This window comes from Arvicanthis niloticus, chromosome 6 (assembly GCF_011762505.2).
Source record: "Arvicanthis niloticus isolate mArvNil1 chromosome 6, mArvNil1.pat.X, whole genome shotgun sequence".
Taxonomy (NCBI): Eukaryota; Metazoa; Chordata; class Mammalia; order Rodentia; family Muridae; genus Arvicanthis; species Arvicanthis niloticus.
The window spans coordinates 101,948,134-101,961,505 of record NC_047663.1 but is presented as its reverse complement, the minus strand read 5'-3'; positions in this window follow the sequence as shown (position 1 = coordinate 101,961,505).

The window sequence follows — 13,372 nt, the reverse complement described above, 5'->3', positions numbered from 1 at the left end:
AGCTTAACTATGTGTTTGCTGACCCATGTATAAGGCTTGCCACTTGACAGGCGTGAAGTGACAGTGAGTTGAGCATCTTGCTGGAGCAGGTAGCTTGAGCATATGAGACCTTGAAGCCCGCCCCCAAGGTGACATAATACCTTCAACAAGGCCACATCTGCTAAAGTAGTGCCACTGCCTATGGGGCTAAGCACTCAAGCTCTTGAGTGTGTGGAGGCCATTCCTATTCAAACCAGCACAGGTGGCTTGAGTTGCTGAACCTCAGTTTACTCAACAGTAAAATGGGCATCAGAATGAAGCTATACTTGAGTCACTTACATATCTACTGCATGCCTTTTATGACAACTCCTCACAAAGAAACTGGTAGAGTGTAGGCACTTACTATACTTAGGCAATGAACAAACTGGCAAAATATTGGCAGTTGCTATGCAACAGTAAGATGGTATGAGCAGAAGCATTGAAATTAGACAGCCTAGGCTAAAATTGCCTTGGTGCTGTTAAATTGGTAGTGTGTGTGTGTGTGTGTGTGTGTGTGTGTGTGTGTGTGTGTGTGTACATGGCTTGCTTTTCTCATTATCATGGCCTAAATATCTGCCAAGAAGCATCCTAGAAGCATCTTTGATCAGGAGGGACTTATTTTGAGCTTGCAGTTTGAGGTCACACAGACTATTGCTACAGGGAAGGCATCTGGCCATAGTTATTACATGAGCACACAGAAAGTAGACAGTGAATAGGAAGTGGGTAGGGCCATAAAACCTGAAATCCCCCAACCTCCCCATGACTCACTTTTCAGTAAGGTTCCACCTCCTGAAGATTTCAGAACCTCCAGAAGCAGCTCTATCAACTGGAGACCTAGTGTTTAATCACATGAGCTTGTATATCTCATACTCAAATAATTGTTTTGTGTATATGCCTCTCATGTATATACAGGTGAATGTAAACATTCTGTGAGCCTCTATACTGGACATGGAGTTGAGGAAAGAACTTATAAAATGCTAAAAAGCCTTTGAACTGTTATCCAGACCCCTTGTCACACTCAACAGCAACAGGAAGGTTGTTTCTCTGGCTCGTCCCAGCAGATAATTTCTCCTAATCCTACCAGGATGCCAGCAACTCACATCAACCTTAGAGAAGTGCTCATGACAGGTCAGCTTCCAATGTTCTGCCAAAGTTCCATCTGGGCATCGGATTCTTTCTCAGTGCTGCAGGCTCTCCTCTCATACAGTTCACAGTCAGCTTTCCCTCCCTCCCTCCCTCCCTCCCTCCCTCCCTCCCTCCCATCCTCCCTCCCTCCCTCCCCCTCCCTCCCTCCCTCCCTCCCTCCCTCCCTCCCTCCCTCCCTCCCTCCTTCCTTCCTTCCTTCCTTCCTTCCTTCCTTCCCTCCTCATTCCCTCCCTCCCTCCATCCCTCCTTTCCTTCCTTCCTTCTCTCTCTCTCTCTCTCTCTCTCTCTCTCTTTCTTTCTCTTTCTTTCTTTTTCTTTTTAATTCTCCAAAAGATTGCATTATCAACATTTTCGTATTGGAGCTGTGATTGGTACGCTTAGATGCCTTGTAACTTCGTGAATGGATGTGCTTTCACAGTGATCTCTTCAGTAATTACTTGTGTAAACTGTGTTTCTGTAAGTGAAACTCCACTGGGTGGGGGTAGTTTATAAAAATCTAAAATTTGTGATAGCTTTTCCATATTGTTTCGTCGTTTCTCTGCTTGTCCTCACTAGAATGTTGTCCCCTACTCCCATCCCTACCCGCACCTCCACTTCAGTCCACAGCACTGTTTAGTCTAGAAGGCAAGAACACACAGTGCAGTTGGGAAGGAAGCTTCCCACAGATATAGACAAATTTGAAAATCCATTTTTTTTTGCCAAAGACAATAATTGTTACTGTAGTTTTGTGAAACATATTTTCTGACAGTATCTAAGATGTGATTTATGAAATAGTTGTGGTGAGATTTACTTCAAGAGTCTAGTAATCACAGCATTTTTCTCTTGTGTCCACCAACTTTCCTGTTTCACATTTATGGAAAAAAAAAAGGTTGGCAGAGGGGCAAGGATAGTCTTGCGTCTTTTGCTATCAGAGAACATTGCATCACTGTGCCATCTGAGAGACAAGATGTGCCTTCTGCTCTGAGGAGTTACTGAGAGAGGAGGGGGGCTTTTCGGGATCTGCATTGTATGTGGCTTCAGCTGTCCCTATGAGGTTCTGTGCTCTTCTTTTCTCTCCACTGCTTCTTCTGCAGTTAAAAACAAGCAAATGCACCAGGGAAGATGGAAAGACAGAAAGACCGAAAGATGTGCACCTTTCAACTGAGCAGTCAGGAGGCTGAGGCAGGGAGAGGGCTTTGAGCCTGAAACCAGCCTGGGCCACACAGTGAGTTCCCAGGTAGTCCTAATGTATGTTTCTGTTTACATGGCTATATTCATTATGTACAATATTATGGGCTTCATTATAACATTTTCATATAAGTGTATTGTAGACCTTGTTCGGACCCACACCCCACCACTTCTGTTCTCCCTTCTCCTCCTCCCCCAAGCCCCTCCCTCTTCTCAAGTAGTCCCTTTTCTACACTTGGAAAAAGCTCAGAGGTTCTTCTTGATTGTCAACCAGATTGGCTTGAGAGCTATGCAGGAGATTAACGAAGCACACCCTTGAAGTGTCTGAGAGGGTTGTGTGGAGATGATTAGATAATGAAGACTCTGGCCTGGTCAACAGTCTGAACAGCCTGTTGAGAGGTGGCTGAAATGTGGGGTGTCTGCTTGAAGGAAGTGTATCTCAAGAGATGTGCCTTTCGATGAGTAACCCCTTCCTCTTCTACTTTCTCAGGGCTGAGTAATTGGGAGTTTTCCCATTGGGTCAACTGCCCTTTGTTGCTATGTACTAGATCACCATGGAGTCAGCTCATAGACGGAAACCTCTGGAAACATGAGCTGAGTTGTAGTCCATCCTTTTCAGTAATTCCTCCCAGGTATTTGTACGACAATAAAAAAATTCTGTCCAACTCAAATGAGGAAGAGGAGAGAAAAAAGAGATCTCAGGCTAGTGAGCAGCCTTGAAGCGTGTGAGCATTCGGTGTTTCACATATAGAGAATACTTATCAATAGAGGAATTTGCAGTTATGACGATGACATCTCCCAAGGCAGGGAGACAACAAAAGCTGGGCTGCTTAAATTTACCAGAGGATGCTTGGAATTCTTGTAGGAGAACTGAGAGTTAGCCCTTAATTTCAGTTGTGTGGACATTATTGGTGACCTTAGTAAGACTAGGCTTTGTGAAGTGGTGTGGATAAGAGACACGGGGTAATAGACCAGGGTGTTTTACTGTAAATGGAAAGGATAAATGGGATCGTGACTAGAAATACATAAGACAGTGAGGGACGTATCTTTGGAGTGTTGGGGCAGCGGCTCAGTGGGAAAGAGCATGTGAGCATGCATAAGGACCTGAGTGCAGACCCCAACACCCACATGAAAAGCTGGGAATGGCTGTCCATGCCTGCAACTCCTGCACTGTGTAGGACAGAGGGACAGGAGAATCACTGGGGCTTGATGGCTAACAGTCTAGCTCCAGATTTAGAAAAAGACCCTGTCTCAAGGCTACAAAGTAGACAGTGATACTGCAGGACACCCAGTGTCCCCTCTGACTTTATCAGGCACATGTTGCACACACACACACACACACACACACACACACACACACACACACACACACACACACACACACACAGAGAGAGAGAGAGAGAGAGAGAGAGAAGAGACAGAGGCAGAAACAGAGAGATATGAAGAGAGAAGAGAGAGAGGAGGAGAGAGACAGAAAAACAGAGACAGACAGAGACAGAAACATGGAGAGAGATACTGAGAGACAGAGATAGAAATGCAGAGAGAGAAGAGATAAGAGAAAGGAGTAGAAGAGAGAGAGAGAGAGAGAGAGAGAGAGAGAGAGAGAGAGAGAGAGAGAGATCAGCACCATGAGAGATACACTCATGGAAATGAAATGCCCCACCAAGAACAGAGTCTTAGTAGGGAGGGTAATAGGACAAGTGCAGCAGCAATGTGTAGCAGCAATGCCCTTGTGGAAGCAAAAGGAACTGTAGGACTTACCCTTTGATGGAGGATAGTGAGGCAGTTCCCAGCATTGCTGTTCTATCAACAAAACAAAAAAGAAATTTCACCAGTTTTGTAAGGATAAAGGAGAGGCATTGGAGGCTAGGAGAGATGTTTAGTAATTTTCTTGGAAAAGTAGAAAAGGCAAACTTTCCAGGGAAACACAGTAGTATTTTATTTCTGCGTAAATCGATGTTTTTAAGGTAAATTGAGATTCGTTTTCATGGGACATACTTTCTTTGACTGTGCTGGGCATTAGGCTTCAGAATAGGCAATTTAACCTGGCCTTGGCTTGGCTAGAGAAACAAATTAGGAAGAGAAGACATAAGAAAATCCACGGCATTCTCCAAATGAAATGGTGTAGTTCTTAGCTACTTGAAGAAGGCAGTAAATGTGGAGAAACAGAGATTGCTATTGGGGAGTGACAGGACACAGTCACAAGACCTCTCTTGGAATTGGGGAGTCCACAATTCCTTAGCATGTTCGCAGAGATGGAAATGCTTAAGTTTAAGGATTTGAACTTAGGGCAGAATATAGAGAGAAAGCATGTGAACTGGGTGGAGGTAGGTAGGACAGAATAGATGAGTGCAGGTGCAGGTGTCCTGAGAGGAATGAATACTCTGAGGGGGCAGGTCACAGAGAGGAGGCAGAAACCAAGGTGAAGAACATGTTCCACGTGGTAGAATATTCATGGGAGAGATCATGAGAAGCCTGAAAAGAAAGGGCTTTGTGTACTCAGGATTGGCAAGTGGGCAGGTAAAGTGCTTGCTGTGCAAGACTGAAGACATGAGTTGAATCTCTAAAACACTCTAACTCTCCAAATCTCTAAACCTAAGGTGGGCTCGGTGGCATGTGTTTGCAATGCAAGTGCTGAGGAGATGGAGTCAGGTGGATCCCAGTCAGCTTAGCCTATTTGGTGAGCCCCAGGTCTCAATGAGAGACTCTGACTAAAACACTAAGGTGGATGACTCTTGAGGAACAACATCCAAGGTTGACCTCTGTCCTAATTACACACATTCACACACACACACACACACACACACACACACACACACACACACACAAATGTGCACACACAAAAGTATGCACAAATGCAGTCATATGTACTTCCCTCCTCAGACTCACACATATGCACACACAACTCATATATGCACATACATATATGACATGCTCACACATACACATATGCAAACACACAACCACATGCACACACACAGCTTTGACATGGGCTTGAAAGGGCCTGACAGTTTGGATTCAGGAAGGAAAGAAGACATAGTACAGAAGCAGCCATTAGATATATGGTGAGCATTTTCCCAATTAAGAAAAAAATATTGATTAGATCTACATACACATTCATACAAATATTCATATATACAGACACACAGAGTCACGTGGTTAAAAGCAAAACATATATATGATGGTGGTCTTGTAAGATTGTATCTTGTAAGATATCATGACTGTCTTAGTTTGTGTATGTACACTTTATGAAACTTACACAATAATTAAGTTTACAAACATGTTTCTCAAAACATATCCCGGAGTGTCATGGAATATGCATGTATTTATATACATGTATATTCATACACAACTACATATCTGTAAATAAATTACCCCGTTGTGTATGCTCAGTGAGCTTAGACAACCTACTCAAGTCCTTGGGCAGCTCTTGGACCCCAGCCTAGGTGATATGCTTGATTTTGGAGCTTGTCTAGTTCACTATGACTGACGTGCTCTGTTAGGTTCTACAAGGGTCTTCCTTAGTTCTGGCCATGTAGCTTCCTCCTTCAAAGGCCATCACTGGAGGTTATCTGGAAGAAACTAAGGATCTGTCATCTGTTGAGCAGTGGGCTCATTCCAGAATCCTAGACCTTTGTCTTCAAGGTTAATAAGACATATACTAGGGAATTCATCCTGGATGTCTCCTCCATCCAGATTCTATTTAGAGCAGGGATAAGTCAGTAATGACAGCTGGCTTTAATCCTCCTGGTGCCTTCAGGAAGTCAAATTGGCTCTACTTAGGGAATGGAACCTGGAATGGAATTATCGTCAAACTCCTCATTGAGGACAGCAGAAAAAGGGATTTAAGTTAAAGTGATAACCACCAATTTGGCTGGCATTCACTCCAGCTCCTGAAGTCTGTCTTCTTCTTTATGTTCTCCCTGAATGAGACAGAGCAGACAACTGGTAAATGAGGGGAAGGGAAGGCCATACTCCAGCCCCGTGATGAGGGGAAGGGAAGGCCATACTCCAGCGTCATGATGCTCGTCTTCAGCGGTTCCCATAGGGCTCTGTGCAGCTAGCAAACGTGCACACATCGTTCCACTCAGTTCTCAGAGTAATCGTACAGGAAAGGGATGACCCTTCTCCTACCTCTAAAGTGTGATGTGATGTGATGTGTGTGTGTGTGTGTGTGTGTGTGTGTTAATGTGTGAGGGTGTGAATGAATCTGTAAGAATGTGTGCAGAAAGGAGGTCAACTTCAAATGTCATCTTTAGATGCCATTTACTTTTTATTTTAAAAGATTTATTTATTTTATGTATATGAGTACAGCTGTCACTGTCTTCAGACACATCAGAAGAGGGCATCAGATCACACTACATATGTTTATGTGTCACCATGTGGTTGCTGGGAATTGAACTCAGAACTTCTGGAAGAGCAGTCACTGCTCTTAACTATTGAGTCCACCCCCTATCTTTTTTTGTAACTTTTTTGAGATTTTTGTCCAATGAATTTAGATCATATTTATCCCAACTCCTCCCAGAGCAATTTCCTATTCTCTACACACCCAGCTTGGTGTCCTTAGTATATGCTTGAGCTTATTAAGTCCAATTTGTGCTGCCCATGTACTCTTAAACATGTACCCCTCCACTGGATCAGGGGCTGCCCTTTGAACTTACACTATCCCAGTAGGTATCAATTGCCAATGGTTCTCTGGCTAGGGGTGGGGCTTTGAGTCCATTTCCTCTATTCATACTGGGATTTAGTCTGGCTTAAACTTATATAGGTCTTGTGCATGCTGCATGAGTTCATATGTATGACTGCTATATCCAGAAGACACTGTCTCTGTGACTACTGCTGCTTGCTTATTGGCTTTAAATTCTTTCTACCTCTTCCACAATGATCTATGAGAGGCTTTGAGAGAACAGGTAGAATAATACATACATACATACATACATACATACATACATACATACATACGGAGAGGGAGAAAGGGAGGGAGGGAGAGAGGCCTATTTAAGGCTAAGCATTCCTTAGTCTCTTATTCTCTGCACTTTGGCCAGTTGTGGGTGCTGGTGTTATTTGCCATCTAGTGCAAATAGATGTTTCCTCTGATGAAGGTTGAGCACTGCATCAGTCTATGATGAGTCACTAGAAATTGGTTTTATTCCATGTCAATTTAGCAAAGTAGCAGTTGTAGGGTCTTTGGCACCCAGGAATAGTGCCAAATATAGATATTTCTTCTGGAGTGGAAGTTAAATCCAATCAGAGAGTGGTTAGTTACTCCCATGATGTTCCTGGCACTGTTGTACCAGTGCACATGTTGTGCCAGGCCAGTCATTATTATGGGTCTCGGGGTTCATAGGTGCATAAGACTATGATCCTTTTCAACACCAGCATTGTTCATAGCACCTTCTGGAACTATGGAAGTTATCCGGTAGGGCTGTGGCCTCCAGGTTAGTACCAGCTTAATTTCTCCATGTTCTCTGATTCAAGTACACAATGTCTTTAGCAATATAGCCTTGCTGTTGCATTCTGGAGGGTAACCAATAAGACTGACAATAGCCTGTAATGTTTGAGAGCATCTACAGAATATCAATGGCCAGAAATTCCAAAAGAGGATAACCCATTCCTGTTAGTAGGATTAGCTGGTAACCTCTGGTACCTAGTAGGGACATTGTTTCCTCATTATAGGACAATTTAATTTCTCTCTCCCTCCTTCCACCCCCCCCCGTGTCTCTTTTTCATCTACCTATCATCTACATATCATCTATCTGTCTGTCTATCTATCTATCTATCTATCTATCTATCTATCTATCTATCTATCTATCTATCTTCATCATCATCATATCATCATCTATATCTGTCTATGTGTCTGTCTGTCTATCATTTATTTACATATCCGTCCATCATCTATCTACTACCTATCTATCTATCAAGAAGCTTCTACAGTATTAGGTTTCCATATAACTTTTTTGTTGTTGTTGTTTTCTAGACAGGGTTTCTCTGTGTAGCCCTGGCTGTCCTGGAACTCACTCTGTAGACCAGGCTGGCCTTGAACTCAGAAATCTGCCTGCCTCTGCCTCCCAAGTGCTGGGATTAAAGGCGTGCACCACCACTGCCCGGCCCATATAACTTTTTGAATGGCTTTTAGTGGTATTTATTCCTCCTCTACCCTACCCTCCTATACCCCACCAAATTTCTGTCCCTTCATTCCCTTTAAACCTGTTAAATCACTCTCTTGAAAACCTCTACCTACCCTAAGGCTCCACACTAATTTCTTGACCTTTTAGGGTATTCCAAATGAAATACACATATTTGAAGATTTACAGTGAACATCCATTTTTAGTCAAGTTGAGACTCATGGGTCCCTTTAAGCTAAGGAACCCCAGAATCTGCATATGTCCCCCCCTCCCCCCCCAACACCGAGATTCCAAGTGCACATCACCAAGTAGTCTGGATATTCTTTTTTTTTTTTTTTTTTTAAGTGGGTTCTGGGTTCAAAATCAAGTCCTCATTGTTGTATAGCAGGAACTTTGATAGCTGCACCATCTCCCCAGCCCTCTTGCCTCTAGTTTAAGGGTAGGCAATTTAGTATCAGTGTGATCTTGCATCTTACTTGGGTCATACAAGCACTCCTGACTCTCAAACCACACCCCTTCCACTTTTTGGTTAGTACTTCCTCGGGGGCCCTTGTTTACTTGCATTGGCTTTTCTCAGCAGCTGGGGTAACAAGAAAAGGCCACATGAGGAAGCCAATCAGTGTTCCTCGTGGTCTTCCTCTCTCTTTGTCACAGATCTAGTGCTGAGCTGCTGGGTTTCCACTCTCACCTGCCAGCTGTGAGCCCTCAGGGAATAACTTGGTCCCTCTGCACCTCATTTTCCCCATCTGGAAGATTTGGATGATTGTAACTTTTATCTTATGAGGCCTTGTGAAGACTAAATAATTTAAATATGTTAAGCGTTTACAACTGTGGCTGGCACAGAGGAAGTGGTCGATGTTATCTTTGTAGCTGTGATACTTGCTTTTATTGTGAGTAGCTATGTGACTAGTAATGATGATTATCATGATGAAGGCGCCAATGGTAAGATATAATCATTTGTTTTGCCTTTACTGGGGTGCCTGGGTTGACTGGGACAAGTGATTTAACACGTGTTGTATCGTAATTAACCCTCATCAACTAGGATACTTTTGGATGCAATGACAAAAATTGCAACTCCAGCTGGTTTAAATGACAGGTCATTTATTATTGCCTGGAACAGGAAACTCAGACTAAGGCAGGTTTCAATACGGTTGATTGAGGGAATAAATGCTGATACAAGTACCTGGTCTCTTGTGATGCATCTCCTCCGTGTTACTTGGCTGTTTCATCCATAGGCTGTTCTTAAGTAGTCCAAGGCACCAGAGGCAGGGCAGACAGGCAGAGATGAGTAAGAGATGCATGGAAGAAGAAACAAAAATTCTCCCAGAAGTCCCAAGGACACAGCAGGCCTTGTCTCATTGGCCAAAGCATTGTCTTATGACACTGGCCAGAGCAGAGCCATCCCTGAGATAGTGGACTGAATGGTATTTCTTCCTCCAGGATAAAAAAAGTTGGGGCTTTGAAAGTAGACAAACCTGGATTCAAGGCTGAGGTTTGTTAGGTCGGTGGTCTCAGTCAGCCAAAGTTCTTTATGAACCTTAGCTAGCTTCTGCATATATTAAAGCATCTTAAAAATGCCTATTCAGATTGGCCTTGGAGCCGAGAGTCCTGGATAGTAAAATTCTACTCTTATGTGGAAGGAAGAGAAACTGGGTGAGTGAGAGTCAAGGTCTACCTTGTACAGGTACTGTTCATGCCTTTTTACTGAGAAGAAAACATAGTCTGAAAGGAGAATGGTGTCATAGCTTCATCAAGGCCAAATGGCACTCCAAGCCAACCCTGTCTGGTCACAGAGTACATGTTCTTCTGGACCACACTGAAACTGGATGTTTGGAACAGGAGGATGTACCCAACTACACTGAGCATAAACAGTATGGTGAGCACAGTGTAGGCATGTCATAACAAGCTTAATAAATTTATTTGTGCATTAAGGGTGCATATACACATATATATGTGAGTATGTAAGTGTAGCTTATGGCTTTGTTTCTCAGACACAACCCACCATTCTTTTCTGAGAGAGTCTCCCAGTAGCTTAGAGCGACTGTGTAGTCTAGATGAGCTGGTTGGTGAGCCACAGGGTCACACAGCCTCTGCTTTCACAGGTTTGGATTACTATGCATGCCAACATGGTACACAGCCCAGTTGGCATTTTTGTGTTAATTCTGGGGATTGAACTCTTGTCCTCGTGCTTGTGTAGTAAGCATGTTACAAACTGAACCTTTTCCCAACCCATGTTTATTAACTCAACGAATTAGGCATTTTTAAGATGGCTTTAATATATGTAGAAGCTAGCTGAGGTTCATGAAGAACTTTGGCTGACTGAGACCACTGACCTAACAAACCTCAACCTTGAATCCAGGTTTGACTACTTTCAAAGCCCCAGCTTTTTCTATGATCTTCCCACAAGGTAGAATGTCCTCACATCCCTGTATTTTGGGAAGCCAGATGAGGAAAACTGAAACTTTTAATGAGGATCCTGATGCATTTCAACTCAGTGACCCAGTTTTTTTTTTTTTTATTAAATCATTTTTTATTTTAGAATGAGGTGCTTTCAAAGCACATGCCCTAGTGAACCGCTTCCTCTTCTGCACCCAGAGTTCTATGACCTGTTCTGCCCACCTGCCTCCACTGAACACTTTGAGGATAAAATATCCTAATTGCCTGCCCTAATGCCCCCTGGGATGCAGGGGAATCAGGAGTATAGAAATGTCCTCTTTGGGTGACAGGATGGTAGGTCTCCTCCCACATCCACAAGCAAAGAGAGAGTGATTTTGATTACATGAAACCCGGGCCATGCCCAGTCTTGGGTGGAATGCCCTCAGAAATCACCTCTGTGTTTTCCCTTATCGCTTCTAAGTCAAACACAAGAATGGGGTTTATGATGAGTGGGTGACCCCACAAAGTGCCACATGCTAGATTAATGTTTAATTTTCACAGGTCAAACCCCTGTGATTCACAGAAGTAAAATACTTGTCAAGATGCCACAGCTCCTGTGTGTAAGCTTGGAGCTGACCTGCATCTGAGCCTAAATCTTGTGTTTTCTCAGTAGTAAGTTTTGGACTAGTACTCTACAGTTTTATACATTTCGAACATTTTCCTCATGCTGCACACACAATCATATTAATTTGTGTGTGTGTGTGTGTGTGTGTGTGTGTGTGTGTATGTGTGTGTTTACTGCTGGTAATGAGGACCTACTCAGATTAACATGAGGAAAAGGAAGACTGTGTTGTACATTAGTGAGGTTTTCACAAAGTTCAAGGGCAGACATTGATCTCCATGGAGACTTTCCACCTGTCACAGGAGCTACATGACCGAGTCATCCTTCATATCCACTGCAGAGTAGCGTCCATGTTTCTCTCCACGCAAGAACATCGCCAACTGCACTCGACTTTTGCTGTGCACTGAGGGAGACATGAGGATGCACAGAGGATTCTAGTCTGTTTTCTTTTCCCCTCTTCTTCCTGCTCTGCTAGTTCCATGTTTTTAAGAAAGAGAAAAATCACTCTCACAGATGATCTGGATCTAGCCATAGTCTATTGAAGTGTCTCCACAGGCTGAAAGAAATATTGTACTGAATAGCAGCTCTTACTATTCTCCTTATACTGGTGATGCGCCATTATACCGAAGGCACATACTAGAAGGCAAGTCACAGCTCTCTTCTCCAAAGCAGCTTATAATATCATAATAGTTACTTATTTTTGAGGACCCAGTGAATTGCATTTAAAACATAACATTTGTCAACAAACACGAGTGCCCTGTGAAATGTTCAAGTTTACTATTTAGTCCCTCCTTTGAAAATCCAAAAAAAGTGGAAAGCTAAAAGCCAGTGCAGGAGCTCAGGGGATGGTAGTGAAAGGCAAGGCCATGGGGTGCTTAGAGCAGAGGGAACTGTGCATTTTGGTTACAGAAACCCTCAAGTACTGCAGGTTTTTTTTTCTCCATTATCAAAACTGTGTTCTTAACCAATGATGTGAATTCTGGTTGGCTGAGGTGCTTGAAAACTACTGCTGTCTGATGCCTCCCATCCATGGTTTCAGTTCCACTGTTCTGGGATGTGGGTTCCTACAGTAAATTTTCAAACAGATTTTGGGGTGAGGTAAATTTCACACAGGGGAGAAAAGCTGTTTCAGAATGAGATTCTCTCCTGGGGACCTGAGATGAATCCATGAAGATATAGTAGCCACATGGCTGTATCATCAGGGGGACACAAAGAAGGCAAGTTTGCCTCAGACACTACCAAGCCTCTGCTACAATGTTTTCCTTGGAAAAGTGCTGTCCTGAAGCCACTAATGGCCTCTTCCAAAGTGGAGCCCACTCTCCATAATTAGAGAAGTAACAAAAGCTTAATGGATGCTGTGGGTGCTAAGAATTCACCTGCTGGCTCCAATGGCTCAGCTTGTTCACATCGTCATCTCCCACTGCACATATACCCCAGTGTCAGGGCAGCTCCGAGATGAGAGGGGATCACAAGTCCTTGTGGCCAGAAGAGCAGAAGGAGAACTGAAGCTTTGCTGCTGTAATTTGCACCAGAGAGAGCCACTTTAGTCCCACTGACCTCTCACTTTCTAGACAACTATGACAACTGTCCTGCCTCGTTCTAGGTGATGACAGCACTTTGAGTTTGTATAACACTCTACAGCTTCTAAGGCTCTGTGACAAATAAAGTGTGATCACATACACCACAGGTGGTACAAATGCACTTAGGTGGTACATGAAAATTTTTAGTTACCTTAATGCATTTTAGAGGAGACTTAATTAGCAAGTGAAAAATCATGACTTCACAGGTATTATTTCTTATGGTTAGGTGGTGATTATCTATTTAGTGAGTAGATTGAAGAAGAAGATTGATCGCAGGAGGTGACTATATGGTCAGAAGGTGTGTTTGACAATGGATGCACAAAATTACCAAATTAGGA